This window comes from Eumetopias jubatus, unplaced genomic scaffold, assembly GCF_037043125.1.
Source record: "Eumetopias jubatus isolate StellerSeaLion01/CBP00866 unplaced genomic scaffold, mEumJub1_p1.0 scaffold_11, whole genome shotgun sequence".
Classification (NCBI taxonomy): Eukaryota; Metazoa; Chordata; class Mammalia; order Carnivora; family Otariidae; genus Eumetopias; species Eumetopias jubatus.
The window spans coordinates 60,777,965-60,799,384 of NW_028274817.1; the positions used below are offsets into that span (position 1 = coordinate 60,777,965).

A 21,420-nucleotide genomic window follows, 5' to 3' on the forward strand; every position below is an offset into this window, starting at 1 on the left:
TGGCCTTTACTTTTCACTCAAAGTGTCCTTTAAATATTTCTTGAAGGGCTGGTTCAGTGGTCATGAGCTCCTTTAGTTTGTGTCTGAGAAACTCTTTCTTTCTCTTTCTATTCTGAATGATAGCCTTGCTGGAGAGAGCATTCTTGCCTGTAGATTTTTCCCATTCAGCACTTTGATATATCATACCACTTCCTTCTGGTCTGCAAATTTGCTGCTGGGAAAAAAAAACAAAACACAACAACAACACCGATAGCCTCATGGGTTTTCTCTTGTATGTGACTGTCTTCTTTTGTCTTGTGCTTTTATTTTGTTTTTCTTTATCACTACATTTTACATTTTAATTACAGTATGTCTGGATGTGGATATCTGCTTTTGTTGATTTTGTTGGGATTTCTTTGTGCCTCTTGGATCTGGATATCTGTTTCCTTCCCCAGATTAGGGAAGTTTTAAGCTACTATTTCCTCAAATAAATTTTATGCCAACCTTTGTCTCTCTTCTCCTTCTAGGATCCCTAGAATGTGAATGCTATTATGCTTGATAGAGTCACTGAGTTCCCTATGTCTATTCTCTTTATGTAGTATCTGTTGTCTCTCATCTGTTCAACTTGATTACTTTTCATTATTCTATCTTACAGTATGCAGATACGTCCCTCTGCTTCCTGTAGCCTACTGATTACTCCATCTATTGTTTTAATTTCATTTATTTATTTCTTCATCTTTGATTAGTTATTTTTTATCTCTTTGTTAAATGTCTCACTGATGTCTTCTACTCTTTTCTCCAGTCCAGTGAGTATCTTTGTGATTATTACTTTAAATTCTCTAATAAGCATAGTAGTTATTTATTTTTTGCTTAGATTTCCTGCTATGATTTTGTCATGTTCTGTCATTTGGGACAAATTCCTCTGTTTTCTCCTTCTTTTTTTCTATATCTCTGTGTCTGTTTCTGTATGTTAGGAATGTCAGCTACATCTTCTGCTCTTGAAAGTAGTGGCTTTATGAAGAAGAGGTTCTGTAGTGCTTTGTAGTTCTGTGTGCCCTGTTCACCACAGCATGGTATTTCCAGGGAGTCTCATGTATGTGCTAGTGTGCTGCTATTGTGTCCGTGTAGCTCTCCCTTTCATTTTTTTCAATGGTTAATGCATTTATTTTTCTTTATTATGTTCAATTAGCCACAGTATAGTACATCATTAGTTTTGATATAATGTTCAATGATTCCTTAGTTGCATATAACACCCAGTGCTCATCACAACACAATACAGACTTCTGCACTGACTCTCTACCTGTTGTAGACTGCACTTGCTCTCTGTGGTGTTAATGAGTCCCCAGCAGGCTGGCTCTGAGAGGGAGTGACCACTGGACAGTTCCAGAGTCAGGCAGTAGGGTTAGCAATATTTGCATTGAATCCCTAGTCCCAGGCTGGGTTCCCCTAAGCTCAGTGGTGGGCACAGACACTGTGCCTGTTAATGACAGTGGCTGTGGGCAAGGCACATGGCTGAGAGGGTTGAAGAAGGGGCACATGGGCCTGGGTGCTTTTCACAGCATTTGTGCACCCCGAGGCTAGGCAAGGAGTGCAGAGGTGGCTGGAGGTGTGTGGCAGCTGCGTGGGTTCAAGTAGCCTTAGTAATATTGCACTGAGCCACTAGTCCTAACACTAATTTTCAAAGCTCAGTGGCAGCCTAGGGTGTGGTGCACAGCAACAGCAATGGCCGGGGCATTCAGTATCTGTGTGAGCAGCAGCTGAGTAAGGCATCTGTGTGCCCAGTGGCAAAGCACAGCAAGTGGCATTTGTGTGCATGGTTGTTGGACACTGAGCGAGGCTACTGCATGCAGGATGTCTATACATGAGGCTTACTGGGCAGGGTGTGCCACAGTGTTAGCAAAGTTTGTGCTGAGCCCACAGCAAAGGTCAGCAGGCTTGAGGTTGGGGAGTCTTCAGGAGAACTCATGGGGCATGCACTTCTAGCTGCTTCGTAGCAAGTGTCTGTGCAGTGCTGCCTCCTGCAGGTGGCTCAGTGTTTATGCTGAGGGGTGGAGGATTAATATGGTGCCCTCCAGCTCCTTTGTTCCCTGAGAAGTCCCCCAACATCCTCCAAAATCAGTATAAACAGATCTCCTTGCGATTGTACAAGCTGTGGCTTCTATGTTTCCTCTCCTCAGGCTGTTTTCTCTTTAAAGGCAGGGATCCTGTTACACTGACCCTCCAGACTTTCCCTCCCATTTCACCCAGAGCTGCATTGGCAGACTTTTACAGCTCCAGGCTCCAAGTCCCACTGGTTATGCAAACTCACAGAATTCAGCACACCTGGTTTTCAAGGCCAGAAGTTATGGAGATTCATTTTTTGTGTGGGCTCCCTGGTGCTTACCCCTCTCAACAACTGCAACTTCCTCCTTCCTGCAGGCAGCTCTAGACCACCATTTCTGCCCTTCTTAACTTCTCTGATGCAGCTTCTTTACATTTAGTTGTGAAGTTTGTTTTGGCAAATATCTTCAGATTGCTCTCTGGCTTAATGAATTGGATGTGAGTGATATCTAGTTGTAAAGTGGGATGGTGTGAGCTTAGGGTTCTCCTACTCTGCCATCTTTTACACCCCACCCTAAATAATATTTTCTCATAATCCACATTCCATCCTGAAATATTTTGACCTCCCAATGTATTTTTTCTTTAATTTACTTGCGTTAACATTCACAGTGTTGTACTATAAAGGTCCATGGGTTTTGACAAATGCATATATCATGTACTCACCATTACTGTACCATGAATATTAGTTTTGCACTATTTGCTCTAAAACAAATTCTCTGTACTTCTCCTTATGCATTAACTCCTCCTTGAAACCCTGGCAACTACTTATCTGTTTCCTCTCCTTATATATTGTCTTTTCCAGAATATTATATAAAGAGAATATGGAGTGTAAATGAATATCAGGGAGTATGTAGCATTTTCAGACTATCTCTTTTCACTTTGAAAAAAATGCTTTTAAGATACATTTTATGTGGATTGATAGTTTACTCTTTTTTATTTATTTATTTTATTTATTTTATTTTATTATATTAATCACCATACATTACATCATTAGTTTTTGATGTAGTGTTCCATGATTCATTGCATATAACACCCAGTGCTCCATTCAGTACGTGCCCTCTTTAATACCCATCACCAGGCTAACCCATCCCCACACCCCCCTCCCCTCTAGAACCCTCAGTTTGTTTCTTAGAGTCCATAGTCTCTCATGGTTCATCTCCCCCTCCGATATTCCCCCTTCATTTTTCCCTTCCTACTATCTTCTTTTTATTTTTTAACATATAGTGTATTATTTCTTTCCAAGGTACAGGTCTGTGATTCAACAGTCTTATACAATTCACAGCACTCACCATAGCACATACCCTTCCCAATGTCTATCACCCAGCCACCCCATCCTTTCCACCCCCCACCACTCCAGCAACCCTCAGTTTGTTTCCTGAGATTAAAAATTCCTCATATCACTGAGGTCATATGATACATGTTTTTTTCTGATTGACTTATTTCGCTCAGCATAATACCCTCCAGTTCCTTCCACGTTGTTGCAAATGGCAAGATTTCATTCCTTTTGATGGCTGCATAATATTCCGTTGTATATATATACCACCTCATCTTTATCCATTCATCTGTCAAAGGACATCTTGGCTCTTTCCACAGTTTGGCTATTGTGGACATTGCTGCTCTAAACATCGGGGTGCATATACCCCTTCAGATCCCTACATTTGTATCTTCGGAGTAAATACCCAGTAGTGCAAATGCTGAGTCGTATGGTAGCTCTATTTTCAACTTTTTGAGGAAATTCCATGCTGTTTTCCAGAGTGGCTGCACCAGCTTGCATTCCCAGCAACAGTGTAAGAGGGTTCCACTTTCTCCACATCCCCGCCAACATATGTCATTTCCTGACTTGTTAATTTTAGCCATTCTGACTGGTGTGAGGTGGTATCTCATTGAGGTTTTGATTTGGATTTCACTGATGCCGAGTGATGTGGAGCACTTTTTCATGTGTCTGTTGGCCATTTGGATGTCTTCTTTGGAAAAATGTCTGTTCATGTCTTCTGCCCATTTCTTGATTGGATCATTTGTTCTTTGGTTGTTGAGTTACTCTTTTTTTTATTAATGATCAGTATTTCATTGTATGGATGTATCAGTTTTTTATCAATTCACTCAATTGCTTCCTGTTTTGGTGACAATAAAGTTACTATTAACAACAGCTTTTTGTGTTCAAGTCTCTGTGTAAACATAAGTTTTCAATTCACTAGGGTAAATATGTAGAAGTGGGATTTGTGAGCCATATGGTATGATTAGGTTTAACTTTATAAGAAACTGTTAAATTGCCTTCTAAAGTAGCTGTATAATTTATATTCCCACTAGCAACAAATTGGAATTACTGTAAGTCTACATCCTTACCAACAATTTTTATTGTCAATTTTTTTTTTATCCAGTCTAACTGGTATGTAGTGGTATCTTACTGCTGTTTTTAGATTATTTCTAGCTTTCCAATCTCTACAGTATAGAAATGTTGGAATGGATGTTGAGTGCCAATTCACTATATCTACAAGTCTTTCGAGTTGGTTGGTGCTACTAAGAAAGCAAATGGGAAAGGCATTTACCTCTGTTGACATTTTCTATAAAGCTGGTACTGATACTAATTCATGTATGTAGAGAATTATTGCTCAAATGAAAATCAAAGTCCAAACACCTCAGTGGAAAACCCAGGAGGAAAAAATAATACCATTTGATCTAACTCAAAAAAGTAATTTTAAGCACCCACTATCCACAAGATGTTGAGTTAAGCAATGCAAAAATTTCAAGGATGACTATGAAACAATTCTGGCCTATTAAGGAGCCTATATTTTTTTTTTCCTTCCAGGAATACTTGGATAAACTTTCTTTCCTCACTTTATTGGGTTATGTATCTGTCTTCTGTGTACACAGAGCATAATAGGCCATAATTTTATAAATAGAGTAATATTTTCAACTTTTAGAGGAATCTCCATACTGTTTTCCAGAGTGGCTACACCAACTTGCATTCCCACAAACAGTGTAGGAGGGTTCCACTTTCTCTGCATCCTTGCCAACATCTGTCATTTCCTAACATTAATTTTAGCCATTCTGACTGGTGTGATGTGGCATCTCATTGTGGTTTTGATTTATATTTCCCTGATGATGAGTGAAGTTGAGCAATTTTTCATATGTTTATTGGCCATTTGGACATCATCTTTGCAGAAATGTCTGTTCATGTCATCTGCCCATTTCTTGATTGGATTATTTATTCTTTAGGTGTTGAGTTTGATAAGTTCTTTATAGATTTTGGATACTAGCCCTTTATCTGATATGTCATTTGCAAATATCTTCTCCCATTCTCTCAGCTGGTTGTGTCTTTGCTGTGCAAAAGCTTTTTATCCTGATGAATCCCAATAGCTCATTTTTGCCTTTGTTTCCCTTGCTTTTGTTTCTTTTTTCTTAAAGATTTTATTTATTCATTTATTTATTTATTTGAGAGAGAGAGAGAGAGAGCACAAGCAGGGGGAGAGGCAGAAGGAGAGGGAGAAGCAGGTTCCCTGTGGGGCTCGATCCCAGGACCCCAGGATCATGACCTGAGCCAAAGGCAGTTGCTTAACAGACAGTGCCACCCAGGTGTCCCATGTTTCCCTTGTCTTTGGGGACGTGTCAAGCAAGAAGGTGCAGCAGCCAAGCTCAAAGAGGTTGTTGCCTGTGTTCTCCTCCAGGATTTTGATGGATTCCTGTCTCACATTTAGGTCTCTCATCCATTTTAAGTCTACTTTTGTGTATGGTGTAAGGAAATGGACCAGTTTCATTCTTCTGCAGGTGGCTGTCCAACTTTCCCAACACCATTTGTTGAAGAGACTGTCTGTTTTTTCCATTGGATATTCTTTCCTGCTTTGTTGATTAGTTGACCATAGATTTGAGGGTCCATTTCTGAGTTCTCTATTCTGTTCCATTGATCTAGGTGTCTGTTTTTGTGCCAGTACCATACTGTGTTGCTGTACACAGCTTTGTAATAGAGCTTGAAGTCTGGAATTGTGATGTTACCAGCTTCGGTTTTCTTTTTTAAAATTCCTTTGGTTTTTCAGGGTCTTTTCTGGTTCTATACAAATTTTAGGATTATTTGTTCCAGTTCTGTGAAAAAAGTTGATGGTATTTTGATAGGGATTGCATTGACTATGTAGATTGCTCTAGGTAGCATAAACATTTAAACAATATTTGTTCTTTCAATCCATGCACATGGAATGTTTTTCCATTTCTTTGTGTCTTCCTCAGTTTCTTTCATGGTTTTTTATAGTTTTCTGAGTACAGATCTTTTGCCTCTTGGGTTAGGTTTATTCCTAGATATCTTATGTTTTTGTTGCAATTGTAAATGGGATCAACTCCTTAATTTATCTTTCTTCTGTCTCATTGTTGGGGTATAGAAATGCAACTCATTACTGTGCATTGATTTTATATCTTGCCGCTTTACTGAATTCCGTATGAGTTCCAGCAATTTTGGGGTGGAGTCCTTGGGGTTTTCCACATAAAGTATCATATCATCTTCAAAGAGTGAGAGTTTGACTTATTTGCCTATTTGGATGGTTTTATTTGTTTTTGTTGTCTGATTGTTGAAGCTAAGACTTCTAGTACTATGTTGAACAGCATTGGTGATAGTGGACATCCCTGTTGTATTCCTGACCTTAGGGGAAAAGCTCTCCATTTTTCCCCATTGAGAATGACATTCTCTGTGGGTTTTTCATAGATGGCTTTCATGATATTGAGGTATGTACCCTCTATCCCCCCACTGTGAAGAGTTTTAATCAAGGAAGGATGCTGTATTTTGTCTAACGCTTTTTCTGCATCTATTGAGAGGATCATATGGTTCTTGTCCTTTCTTTTATTTATGTAGTGTATCACACTGGTTGATTTGTAGATGTTGAACTAACCTTGCAGCCCAGGAATAAATCCAACTTGGTTGTGGTGAATAATGCTTTTAATGTATGGTTGGATCCTATTGGCTAATATTTTGGTTCCTCAAAAAGTTGGAAATTTAGCTACCCTATGACCCAGCAACTGCATTACTGGGTATTTACCCCAAAGATACAAAGGTAGTGATCTGAAGAGGCACCTGCACCCCAATGTTTATAGCAGTAATGTACACAATAGCCAAACTATGGAATGAGCCCAGATGTCCATCAACAGGTGAGTGGATAAAGATATGGTGTGTGTGTGTGTGTGTGTGTGTGTGTGTGTGTGTGTGTATGAATATTGTGAAGCCATCAAAAAATGAAATCTTGTCATTTGCAATGACATGGATGGAACTAGAGGGTATTATGCTAAGTGAAATAAGTCAATCAGAGAAAGACAATTATCATACGATCTCACTGATATGCAGAACTTAAGAAACAAGGCAGAGGATCAAAGGGGAAGAGAGGAAAAAATGAAATAAGACAAAATTAGAGATGGAGACAGACCATAAGAGACTCTTAATCTTAGGCAACAAACTGAGGGTTGCTGGAGGGGTGGGGTATGGGGGGATGGGGTGGCTGGGTGATGGACATTGGGGAGCGTATGTGTCATGGTGAGCGCTGGGTGTTGAGTAAGACTGATGAATCGCAGACCTGTACCCATGAAATGGATAATACATTATATGTTAATTTAAAAAAATAAGTAAAAGCTAGAACTCATTTGGATCTAGTGACAATTTTAATGGTAAATAATAAAATAAAATTTTCAGTGATAATAAAATTTTCCAGTTCTTAGCTTAAAAATTAAATACATACATAGTAATAGGAAAACATGAACAATCCTAGATTTTAATCCATATGTCATAGATTTCAATCCAGGTACCATGCTTTACAAACTTTGAAACATTGCATATATTTTCTTAATCTCTATTTTTGAATTCTTATTTTTGAAATGTAAATAGTATTACATTTATGTCAAATATACTTAAATATGTTCCTAATGTGCCTAGTGTATTTAAAATGAATAGTATACAGTAAAAGTTTAGTAAAGGAAGCAATTAGGAATATTTACTAGAGGGTTAACTAGTACACAAAATCACTAGTAGCTCTCATAAGAGTCAGTTAAAAGATGTATTGGGGAGGGGTTCAGAAAAGGAAAAGATCACATCTAATAAGAATGATCAGGTAGTTTTATGAAATAATTGGGATTTGATCTGGGCCTTGAAATTTGGATAAAATCCCAACAGGTGGAATCTAGAAACATGGCATGCCATAGATAAGCAGCATCTCTAGCAAGACATTTCTTTGCATATGGGTAAAAGGACAGTGAGTTTTCAAATGTGATTTGGCAAAAATGTTTTTCATTAATTTTTGCTTTTGCAAACCACCCCTAATGGTGACATATATACATAGTATATTGGAAACAAATGGGATCAAAGAATATTAAAGAAAAAAAGAAATATCACATGCCTAAAATCTTGGAATATGAGAAGGCTAAGGACTAGTTTCAGGATTTATTCTAAGTTTCAAATCCAATATTTAAGATGTTTAGTACTAAAAGTCATGTCTCATTATTTGCCTCACAAGGCACATTTTTTTAACATGTTTCATTGTTCCCTGCCCTGCGACATACAGGCTTTTCTTACAGAAATGTTAGACAATTATTTTCTTCCTTATTTCACTATTTTTTAAGTTTTTATTTTAATTACAGTTAGTTAACATACAGTGTTATGTTAGTTTCAAGTGTACAATATAGTAACTCAGCAGTCCCATACATCACCCTGTGCTCATCACCAGTCACTCTTTACTCCTTGTCACTTATTTAATTCAACCCCCCACTTATCTCCCCTCTGGTAACCATCAAATTTGTCCTCTATAATTAAGAGTCTGTTTCTTGCTTTGTCTCTCTCATTTTTCCCCTTAGCTTCTTTGTTTTGTTTCTTAAATTCCACATATCAGTGAAATCATATGGTATTTAACTTTCTCTGATAATTTCCCTTAGCATTATACCCACTAGAACCATCCATGTTGTTGCAAATGGCAAGATTTCATACATTTTTATGGCTGAGTAATATTCTATTGTGTATATATATACCACATCTTCTTTTTCCACTGATCAACTGATGGACACTTGGGCAGCTTCCACATCTTGGTTATTGTAAATAATGCTGCTCATATATCCCTTTGATTTAGTGTTGTCGTATTCTTTGTGTAAATACCCAGGAAGGTAATTCTGGGTAGTAGGATAGTTCTATTTATAACTTTGTGAGGAATTGCCATACTGCTTTCCACAGTGGTTGTACCAGTTTGCATTCCCACCTACAGTGCATGAGTGTTCTTTTTTCTCCACATCCTTGCCAACTATTGTTTCTTGAGTTTTTTTCATTTGTTTTTGTTTTTGTTTTGTTTTGTTCTCATTTTGCCACTCTGACAAGTATGAGGTGATACCTCATTGTCATTTAGATTTACATTTCCCTGATTATAAGTGATGATGAGCATCTTTTCATGTATCTGTTGGCCACATGGATTTCTTCTTTGGAGAAATATCTGTTCATGTATTCTACACTTTTTGAATTGGATTATTTGTTTTTGGGTGTTGAATTTCATAAGTTCTTTTGGATACTAATCCTTTATTGGATACATCATTTGTAAATATTTTCTGCCATTCCATAAGTTGCCTTTTTTTTCCCATTGTGTAGAAACGTTTTATTTTGAAGTCGTCCAGGTACTTTATGTTTGCTTTTGTTTCCCTTGCTTTGGTAGACCTATCTAGAAAGGTGTTACTATGGCTGATGTCAGAGAAGTTACTGACTGTGTTCTCCTCTAGAATTTTGATGGTTTCAGGTCTCACATTTAGGTCTTTAATCTTTTTTGAATTTATCTTTGTGTATGCTGTAAGAAAATGTTCCCATTTCATTCTTTTTGCATGTATCTGTCCAGTTTTCCCAACTACATTTGTTGAATAGACTATCTTTATCCCATTGGATATTATTTCCTGCTTTGTCAAAAATTAATTGACCATATGATTGTGGGTTTATTTCTGGATTTTTATTCTGTTCTGTTGATTAATGTGTCTATTTTTGTGCCAGTACCATACTGTTTTGATTACTATGCTCATAATATAAGTTGAAGTACAGAATTATGATGCCTCCAGTTTTGTTTTTCTTTTTCAAGTTTGCTTTGGCTATTCAGGGTCTTTTCTGGTTCCATACAAATTTTAAGATAGTTTGTTCTAATTCTGTGAAAAATGCTGATGATATTTCGATAAGGATTGTATTGAATATGTAGAAGGCTCTGGGTTGTATACACATTTTAACAATATTTGGTAGTCCAATCCATGTGTATGGGATGTCTTTCCATTTCTTTGTGACATCTTGAATTTCTTTCATTAGTGTTTTGTACTTTTCAGAGTACAGGACTTTCATGTCTTTGGTTATGTTTATTCCTAGTTATATCATTATTTGGAGTGCAAATGTAAATAGAATTTTTCTTTCAATTTATTTTTCTGTTGCTTCATTATTGGTGTATAGAAATGCAACAGATTTATGTATATCGATTTTGTATCTTGCAACATTACCAAATTTGTTTATCAATTCTAGCAGTGTATTGGCAGAGACTTTAGGGTTTTCTATATATAATATCATGCCATCTGCAAATAATGACAGTTTACTTCTTCCTTACCCATTTAGATTCCTTTTATTTCTTTTTGTTGTCCGATTGCTGTGGCTGGTTTTCCAGTACTATGTTAAATAAAAGTGGTGAAAGTGGACATCTTTGTCTTGTTTTCAACCTTAGGAGAAAAGCTGTCAGTTTTTTGCCATTAAGGATAATATTCACTGTATGTTTTTCATAAATTGCCTTTATTTTGCTGAGGTATATATATGGAATATAATATATAATACCTATTCTCCTTAAACCATTCCCCATATATATATATATATATATGGAATATAATATATAATACCTATTCTCCTTAAGTTTAAGGAGAATAGGTATTAACTTTTCTTGAAATGTTTGGTAGAATTTGCCTGTGAAGCCATCTGGCTCTGGATTTTCGTTTGTTGGGAATATTTTTATTACTCTTTTGATTTCTTTGCTGGTTATCTGTCTGTGCAAATTTTCTATTTCTTCTTGTTTCCATTTTGATAGTTTATATGTTTCTAGGAATTTATCTATTTCTTCTAAGTTGTCCAATTTTTTGCCATGGAGTTTCTCATAATATTCTCTTATGATTGTATTTCTGTAGTGTTGATTGTTATTTCTCCTCTCTCATTTGTGATTTTATTTATTTGAGTGTTTTCTATTTTTTTCTTGATAAGTCTGGCTAGAATTTGATCAATTTTATTGTTTTGTTTTGTTTTGTTTTGTTTTGAAGAATCAGTTCCTGTTTTCATTGATCTCTTCTTTGGGACTGACATGGGGCTCGATCCCAGGACCCCAAGATCATCACCTGAACTGAAGGCAGTTGTTTAACTGACTGAGCCACCCAGGTGTCCCTGCTGTAATCTCTATTATTTCCTTCCTTATGCTTGTCCTAGGTTTTGTTTTTTGTTGTTGTTATTTATGGGTCCTTTGGGTGTTTTGTTTACTTGAGGTTCCTCTTGCTTCTTGATGGAGACTGTATTCCCACAAACTTTTCTCTTAGAACTGCTTTTGCTGCATCCCAGAGGTTTTGGGCAGTTGTGTTTTCATTTTCATTTGTTTCTATGTACATTTTTATTTCTTCTTTGATTTTGTGGTTGATCCATTCATGGTTTAGTTGCATGTTATTTAACTTCCATGTGTTTGTGGTATTACTTGAAGTAATGAGCAATGGGTGTTGTATGCAACTGATGGATCACTAAATTCTACCTCTGGAATTAATAATAGAATATATGTTAATTAAATTGAATTTAAGTAAAAAAAAAAATAAAAGACAATTTTGGAATGTCCCAGATCAAGCAGTGTTTTTTTTTTACCCTTCAGGGGCTCACCAGCAACTTAGAGTACTGAATTCCTAAGGCAGTCAGAATCCTAGGTGTTACCCAAAGATGTCACCAATCTAAAAACCATGATTTCATTTTAGTTAGCCCGGAATGATTTGAAAGGGTCTCTATCTCTGTGGGCTCACATTTGATATTCATCTAGAGAGGTCTGGAGTTTAACAGTAGTAACTACTCCAGTCCTTACCTGAAGCAGTCCTGATTGTGACACACATTATGTTGTTTATTTAATCCATCCCTCTACTTTACAAATTAATTACTTTGTTAAATTATCTCGCCAAATTTTACCCACGTGAGTTTGTACTAAACTCTAAGCCAATAAGTGCAACTGTAAAATGTATGCTCCTTTTGGATTTACATCTGAGCAAACTCTTTACAAAAAAAAGTCATCAATTCACTTACTTTAGCATACAGTTTCATTAGTCAAGTGGCAATCTTCAAATTATAGAGTGGCTAAGAATATATTTAATAGATAGTTATGGTTTTAAATAATGTGCTCCAATAGTTTTGTGAACTAAAAATTAAAAATTAGTTTCTCTTTAAAGCTAAAAAATTTGTCTTTGAAAGAAGACATTACATTCCAAAAGGAATCCCAGTTAAGCATTAACATGCAACCTACCATAAAGTGTCATCTTATACAAAATATTTGAAATATTAAAATATCCCCTTCATTTGATTCTAAGGACTAATAGATGTGCTTGGCTAAGTAGTTCATTTCAGAGAATAACTTCAAGAACAGTGTCTGATTTAGCTCAATCAAAAATAAATTAAAGGGAGGCGGAGCAAGATGGTGGAGGAGTAGAAGACCTGGATTCCGTCTGGTCTCAGGAATTCAGCTGGATAGGAATCAAACCATTCTGAAAACCTATGAACTCAAAAGGAGATCGAAGAAAAGAATAGCAACAACTTTCTGAACAGAAGAGCGACCACTTTCTGGAAGGTAGGACGTGCGGAGAAGTGAATCCGAGGCAATATTCGGGAGGATAGATGGTGGGGGAGGGAGCCTCCATTGGCTGCTTCTGGCAAGTGATAGAGCAGCAGAGCACAAAATCGGAACTTTTAGAAGTCGGCTCCGCTGAGGGACGTCACTCCAGTGACTAAACAGGGGGTGGAACCCTCGCGGGACAGTGTGGTCTCAGGAACCCGGGGTCACAGAAAGACCAGGGGTGCCTGAGTGTGGCAGAGCCAGCTGCAGAGATGGAGCAGAGGCACGGGCTCTCAGTTCTGAGTTGCCATAAACTGTGATCTATGGCACAGTCGGGCCACTGTTCCTCCAGCAAGGACACAACGAGCGGCAGATCCGGGAGACTCCCCTTCCCCCCCCCGGGAGGAGGGGCATGGGAGTGCACTACAGGGATCTGCTGGGTTTGGAGATTCCACATGGGGTCGGGGGCCAGAGATAGAAACACGTGGTCACAGGCCGGGTGAGCATGGAGTGTGGCAGGAGACCGGGGAGATGGGAGTGATTGACTGTTTTTCTCTGGGGGTGCACTGAGGGGTGGGGTCCCGAGTTCTTGGCACTTCCGGGTTGGAGAATGGAAGGCCTCCATTTTCACTCTCATCTTCCAAATCTGTACAGAAAACTTGCAGGGAACAAAAGCTACCGAGAGCAAACCCGAGCAGAATACTTAGCCCGGACCCGGCAAGGGTGGGGCAATACCTCCTCCAGCAAAGACATTCAGGAACCACAGCAACAGGCCCCTCACACAGAAGATCCGCAAGAACAGCCAGCCAAGACCAAGTTTACAGATCAATGAGAAAGGCAGAACTCCAGAGTTAGGAGAATACTGCACATAGAATCCATAGTTTTTTAACCATGATTCTTTAGTCTTTCAAAGTTAATTTTTTTAACTTTTTGTTTTTTTAATTTTTCTTTTTCCCTTTTTCAACCAACATCTTATCAATCCCTTTTTTAGAAAACATTTTTATTTTTCATTTTTAGAGTCATATTCTATCCCTTCATAGTAGTTACCTTATTGTTGGCATATATATATAAGTTGTACACTCTTTAAAAATTTTGAGATACAGTTTCTTCTAACAGATCAAAATATAACCTAAATCTCTAGTGTATGGCTTTGTTCTAGTTTCCTGCCTGATCATATTCTCTCCCTTTTTTAAAAATCCTATACTTTCTTTTTTTCAAACAACTTATCAATTCATTTTATAAATATTTTTATAATTTTCATCTTCACAGTCATATTCCATCCCTTCATTGTATCAACCCTTACTTTTGCATATAGATCAGTTTTTCTTTCTTTAAAATTTTGGGAGGCACTTTTTTCTAACAGACCAAAATACACCCAAAATCCAGTGTGTGGCACTGATTTATGCACCAGTCTGATCATAATTGATCATAGTCTGTTTTTTTGTTTTGTTTTGTTCTGTTTTTGTTTGTTTTTCTCTTTTTCTTTTTCTTTTTTCTTTCTTTCCCTTTCTTTTCTTTTTTCTTCAGGTCTTTCTGATTTGTTTAAAGTATATTTTCTGGGGACATTGTTACCCTGTTAGCATCTTGTTCTCTCATTCATCTATTCTCCTCTGGACAAAATGACAAGACGGAAAAAATAACCTCAAAAAAAATAACAAGAGGCAGTACCGACTGCCAGGGACCTACTCGATATGGACATTAGTATGATGTCAGAACTAGAGTTCAAAATCATGATTTTAAAGATACTAGCTGGGCTTGAAAAAAGCATGGAAGTTATTAAAGAAACCTTTTCTGGAGAAACAAAAGAACTAAAATCTAACCAAGTCGAAATCAAAAAGGCTATTAATGAGGTGCAATAAAAAAGGGGGCGCTAACTGCTAGGATAAATGAGGTAGAAGAGAGAATCCATGATATAGAAGACCAAATGATGGAAAATAAAGAAGCTGAGAGAAAGAGAGATAAACAACTACTGGATCACGAGGGCAGAATTCGAGAGATAAGCGATACCATAAGATGAAACAACATTAGAATAATTGGGATCCCAGAAGAAAAAGAGAGAGAGGGGCAGAAGGTATATTGGAGCAAATTATAGCAGACAAATTACCTAATTTGGGGAAGGAAACAGGTATCAAAATCCAGGAAGAACAGAGAAGCCCTCTCAAAATCAATATAAATAGGTCCACACCCCGACATCTAAGAGTAAAACTTTCGATTCTCAGAGATAAAGAGAAAACCCGGAAAGCAGCTCAGGAGAAGAGATATGTAACCTACAATGGTAGAAACAGATTGGCAACAGACCTATCCACAGAGACCTGGAAGGCCAGAAAGGACTGGCATAATATATTCAGTGCACTAAACGAGAAAAATATGCAGCCTAGAATACTATATCCAGCAAGGTTGTCATTGAAAATAGAAGAACATATAAAAAGCTTCCAAGACAAACAAAAACTAAAGGAATTTGCAAACACGATACCAGCCCTACAAGAAATATTGAAAGGGATCCTCTAGGCAAAGAGAGAGCCTAAAAGCAGCATAGACCAGAAAGGAATACAGACAATATACAGTAACAGTCACCTTACAGGCAATACAGTGGCACTAAATTCATATTGTTCAGTAGTTACCCTGAATGTAAATGGGCTAAATGCCCCAATCAAAAGACACAGGCTATCAGATTGGATTTAAAAACAAGACCCATTGATATGCTGTCTGCAAAGGATTCATTTTAGACTCAAAGTCACCCCCAGATTGAAGGTGAGGGGGTGGAAAACCATTTACCATGCTAATGGACACCAAAAGAAAGCTGGGGTGGCTATCTTTATATCAGACAAATTAGATTTTAAACCAAAGACTGCAATAAGAAATAAGGAAGGACACTATCCTACTTAAAGGGTCTATCCAAAAAGAATATCTAATAATTGTAAATGTCTATGCCCCTAACATGGGAGCAGCCAATTATATAAGGAAATTAATAACAAAAGCAAAGAAACACATTGACAACAATAAAATAATAGTGGGGACTTTAACACCCCCCTTACCGAAATGGACAGATCATCTAAGCAAAAGATCAACAAAGAAATAAAGACTTTAAATGAAACACTGGACCAAATGGACTTCACAGATATATTCAGAACATTCTATCCCAAAGCAACAGAATACACATTCTTCTCAAGTGCGCATGGAATGTTCTCCAGAATAGATCACATCCTAGGTCACAAATTAGGTCTCAACCAGTACCAAAAGATTGGGATCATTCCCTGCATATTTTCAGATCACAATGCTTGAAACTAGAACTCAATCACAAGAGGAATGTCGGAAAAAACTCAAATACATAGAGGCTAAAGGGCATCCTACTAAAGAATGAATGGGTCAACCAGGAAATTAAAGAAGAATTTAAAAAATTCATGGAAACCAATGAAAATGAAAACACAACTGTTCAAAATCTTTGGGATGCAGCAGAGTCAGTCCTAAGAGGAAAGTATATAGCAATACAAGCCTTTCTCAAGAAACAAGAAAGGTCTCAAATACACCACCTAACCCTACACCTAAAGGAGCTGGAGAAAAAACAGCAAATAAAGCCTAAACCCAGCAGGAGAAGAGAAATAATAAAGATCAGAGCAGAAATCAATGAAATAGAAACCAAAAGAACAGTAGAACAGATCAACGAAACTAGAAGCTGTTTTTTTGTAAGAATTAACAAGATTGATAAACTGCTGGCTAGACTTATCAAAAAGAAAAGAGAAATGACCCAAATCAACAAAATCATGAAAGAAAAAGGAGAGATCACAACCAACACCAAAGAAATACAAACAATTATAAGAACATATTATGAGCCAGGAAATTAGATAACCTGGAAGAAATGGATACATTCCTAGAGATGTATCAACTACCAAAACAGAACCAGTAAGAAATAGAAAACCTGAACAGACTATAACCACTAAGGAAATTGAAGCAGTCATCAAAATTCTCCCAAAAACCAAACCCCCAGGGCCAGATGGCTTCCCAGGGGAATTCTACCAAACATTTAAAGAAGAATTAATACCTATTCTCCTGAAACTGTTACAAAAAGTAGAAAAGGAAGGAAAACTTCCAAACTCGTTTTATGAGGCCACCATTACCTTGATCCCAAAACCAGACAAAGACCCCATCAAAAAAAGGAGAATTACAGACCAATATCCTTGATGAACATGGATGCAAAAATTCTCACCAAAATACTAGCCAATAGGATCCAACCGTACATGAAAAGGATTATTCACCATGACCAAGTGGGATTTACCCCTGGGTTGCAAGTTTGGTTCAACATCCACAAATCAATCAATGTGATACAATATATTAACAACAGAAAGAACAAGAATTATATGATCCTCTCAATAGATGCAGAAAAGACATTTGAAAAAGTACAGCATCCTTTCCTGATCAAAACTCTTCAGAGTATAGGGATAGAGGGTACATACCTCAATATCATAAAAGCCATCTATGAAAAACCCACAGAGAATATTATCTTCAATGGGGAAAAGATGAGAGCTTTTCCCTTAAGATCAGCAACACAACAAGCACTCTCACCACTATTGTTCAATATAGTACTAGAAGTCTTAGCAACAGCAATCAGACAACAAAAAGAAATGAAAGTATACAAATTGCAAAGAAGAATTCAAAATCTCTCTTCACAGATGACATGATACTTTATGTGGAAAATCCAAGTCTCCACCCCTAAATTGCTAGAACTCATACAGCAATTCAGTAATGTGGCAGGATACAAAATCAATGCACAGAAATCAGTTGCTTTCTTATAAACTAACAATGCAATTGTAGAAAGAGAAATTAAGGAATCGATTCCATTTACAATAGCATCAAAAACTATAAGATATTTTGGAATAAACCTAACCAAAGAGGGAAAGGATCTATACTCTAGGAACTACAGAACACTCATGAAAGAAATTGAAGAAGACACAAAAAGATGGAAAAACAGTCCATGCTCATGGATCAGAAGATAAACATTGTTAAAATGTTTATGCTATCCAGAGCAATCTAAACCTTCAATGCCATCCCAATCAAAATTCCGATGACATTTTTCAAAGTGCTGGAACAAACAATCCTAAAATTTGTATGGAATTAAAAAAGACCCTGAGTCACCAAGAAATGTTGAAAAAGAAAAACAAAGCTGGGGACATCACGTTGCCCAATTTCAAGGTATATTACAAAGCAATGATCACCAAAACAGCAGGGTACTGGCACAAAAACAGACAAATAGACCAACGGAACCGAATAGAGAGCCCATATATGGACCCTCAACTCTATGGTCAAATAATCTTCAACAAAGCAGGAAAAAATATGCAATGGAGAAAAAGACAGTCTCTTCAATAAATAGTGCTGGGAAAATTGGACAGCCACATGCAGAAGAATGAAACTCGATTATTCTCTAACACCCTACACAAAGATAAACTCAAAATGGATGAAAGACCTCATTTTGAGGCAGGAATCCATCAAAATCTTAGAGGAGAACATAGGCAGTAACCTCTTTGACATTAGCCACAGCAACTTCTTTCAAGATACATCTCCAAAGGCAAGTGAAGCAAAAGCAAAAATGAACTTTTGGGACTTCACCAAGATAAAAAGCTTCTGCATGGCAAAGGAAACAGTCAACAAAACAAAAAGTCAACCCACAGAATGGGAGAAGATATTTGCAAATGACACTACAGACAAAGCACTGATTTCCAAGATCTATAAAGAACTTCTCAAACTCAATACTCAAAAACCAAATAATCAAGTCAAAAATGGGCAGAAGACATGAACAGACACTTCTCCAATGAAGACATACAAATGGCTAACAGGCATATGAAAAAATGTTCATTATTATTAGCCATCAGGGAAATTCAAATTAAAACATTGAGATACCACCTTATACCAGTTAGAATGGCAAAAATTCACAAAGCAAAAACAACAAATGTTGGACAGATTGTGGAGAAAGGGGATCCCTCTTACCCTGTTGGCGGGAATGCAAGCAGGTGTAGCCACTTTGGAAAATAGTGTGGAATTTCCTCAAAAAAATTAAAAATAGAGCTACCCTATGACCCAGCAAATTCACTCCTGGGTATTGACACCAATGACACAGATGTAGTGAAAAAAAGGGCTATATGCACCCCAATGTTTATAGCAGAAATGTCCATAATACCCAAACTGTGGAAAGATCTGAGGCGCCCTTCAATAGACGAATGCATAAAGAAGATGTGGTCCATATAGGCAATGGAATATTACTCAGCCATCAGAAAGGATGAATAGCCCACTTTTACATCAACATGGATAGGACTGGAGAAGATTATGCTAAGTGGAATAATTCAAGCAGCAAAAGTCAATTATCATATGGTTTCACTTATTTGTGGAACATAAGGAATAGCATGGAAGGCATTAGGAGAAGGAAGGGAAAAATGAAGGGGGTGGAATCGGTGGGCATGGCTAAACATGAGAGACTATGGACTCCGAGAAACAACCTGAGGGTTTTAGAGGGGAGGAGTGTGGGGGTATCTTTAGCCCAGTGATAGATATTAAGGAGGGCACATATTTCATGGAGTGCTGGGTGTTATACAAAAACAATGAATCATGGATCACTACATCAAAAACTAATGATGTATGGTGACTAACATAACATAATAAAATTAAATTAAATTAAAGATAAATAAAAATATAAAGATAAAAGTAAGAAGAAGATATAATAAAAGTTAATTTAAAAACAAATCTGGGGCTGGGGTCTCATTTCACATTTCCTGATAGATTATCCTCTCTCTGGGAATAGACGTGGAAAGATAACAAGTCTTCTCTATTTTAGAAGGATATTGTGATAAATTTGCTTGAATTTCAGAAACCAAGATGTGGTCTATATTTAAGAGATTTGCACAGCCACTTCTTATGGCAGATGTGTTTGGCTATGACTCATTAATTTTCCAAGTGAGCCAAAAAGCCTGCTACTTTTGAGTGGGTCCCACAATAAGATGCAAGCTGCTCTGTCACTCAGCCATATAATTCAGTAGATGCATTGTTGCTAAAAGTGTCATTGGCAGTTAGGTACAATGTTTGGGTATTTGGCAGGTGCCATAGTTGAATTGGAGTGCAGGACAATAGGTTTTTGGATCAAAGCCTTGACATCATCCATGAATAATTAATATGCTTTTGAGAAATGCTCTTGGCTGGCTACTGGACCTTAGTAGACTGAATGTTTAACCATGGGCTACCTTCTTACCATGTTATCTGAGCTGTCCATCATGAACTGGGTTTTATCTCACCCAGCAAGACATAAACTTCAATGTGTGCACCAACAATCCATCACCAAGTGGAGGTGATATATACATGATCAGGTCCAAGCAGGCCCTGAAAACACAAATATGTGACTTAAATGTTTAAGGACTTCATCCTGGTATCAAGATCTGTATCACTCAGGGTTCTCTGGAGAAACACAGCCAATAGAAGATTGTATATCTGTGTGTCTAAAGCATACCTTACAAATATTGGAAGTTTGGTTCTAAACCATTGCAATAAAGTGGATGTTGTAATAATTAGCAAAATTATTTTTTTTTTGGTTTCCCAGAGCATGTAAAAGTTGTTTACACTATCTAAAATGGCAGTGGCAGTGGTAGCTGTGTCCCATCTGTCTGGGCTGCTAGGTCGGTCTGGGGCACAGCTGGGGCGGTCCATGTCAAGTGGTGCCCACAGCGAGAAGGACTCAGCTCGTATGTGGAAGGCTCTCACCTACGTCGTAGTGCTCTCTGGCATGGATGTGAGCATGCTGAATGTCTTCCTGAAGTGGCATCACAGAGCATGAGAGACCCGAGTTCGTTGCCTACCACCATCTCCGCATCAGGTCCAAGCCCTTTCCCTGGGGAGATGGTAATCATACTCTATTCCATAACTCTCACGTGAATTCACTTCCAACCGGCTATGAAGATGAATAAAGAGAACCTGGACCACCACCCAGGGGGACTACAGCATTGGTTTAGACCATGACTCTGCACACGGACAGAAAAGTCTATGGGACCTTAAGCTCACCTTCCCTACTTGTATCAAATGATGACCAGTATATGGATCTTCCATCCCTTTGCTTATGGTAGGAGATGGCTTAAATAAATAACTTAGATTGGTCCACGAAAAACAAAAAACAAACAAAAAAATTGATTACACTATACTGAGGTCTACTAAGAGTAAAATAGCATTATGTATAAAAAATAATGTATATACCTTAATTAAAAATACTTTATTGATAAAAATTGCTAACTATAATCTGCCCTGTTGTCAAGTATAATCTTTTCGCTGGTAGAAGGACTTGTCTCAAAGTTGAAAACTGTTGACTCTTCAGGGTGGTGGTTGATGAAATTTGGAGGGGCTGTGGCAATAAATAAGAAAATGATGTTGCTACATTGATTTATGCTTCCTTTCATTAGCAATTTCTCTGTAGCATATCATGTTGTTTAATAGCATTTTCCTCCCAGTAGAACTTCTTTTCTTTTTTTATTCTGTTGTTTATTTATTTATTTATTTATATTATGTTATGTTAGTC

General features: G+C 37.4%; 1 pseudogene; it reads left to right on the forward strand.

Moving 5' to 3' along the window:
* Positions 1-20,484: 20,484 nt before the first annotated feature.
* Positions 20,485-20,818, forward strand: LOC114207395 (cytochrome c oxidase subunit 6A1, mitochondrial pseudogene; annotated as a pseudogene).
* The last annotated feature ends 602 nt before the right edge of the window (positions 20,819-21,420 follow it).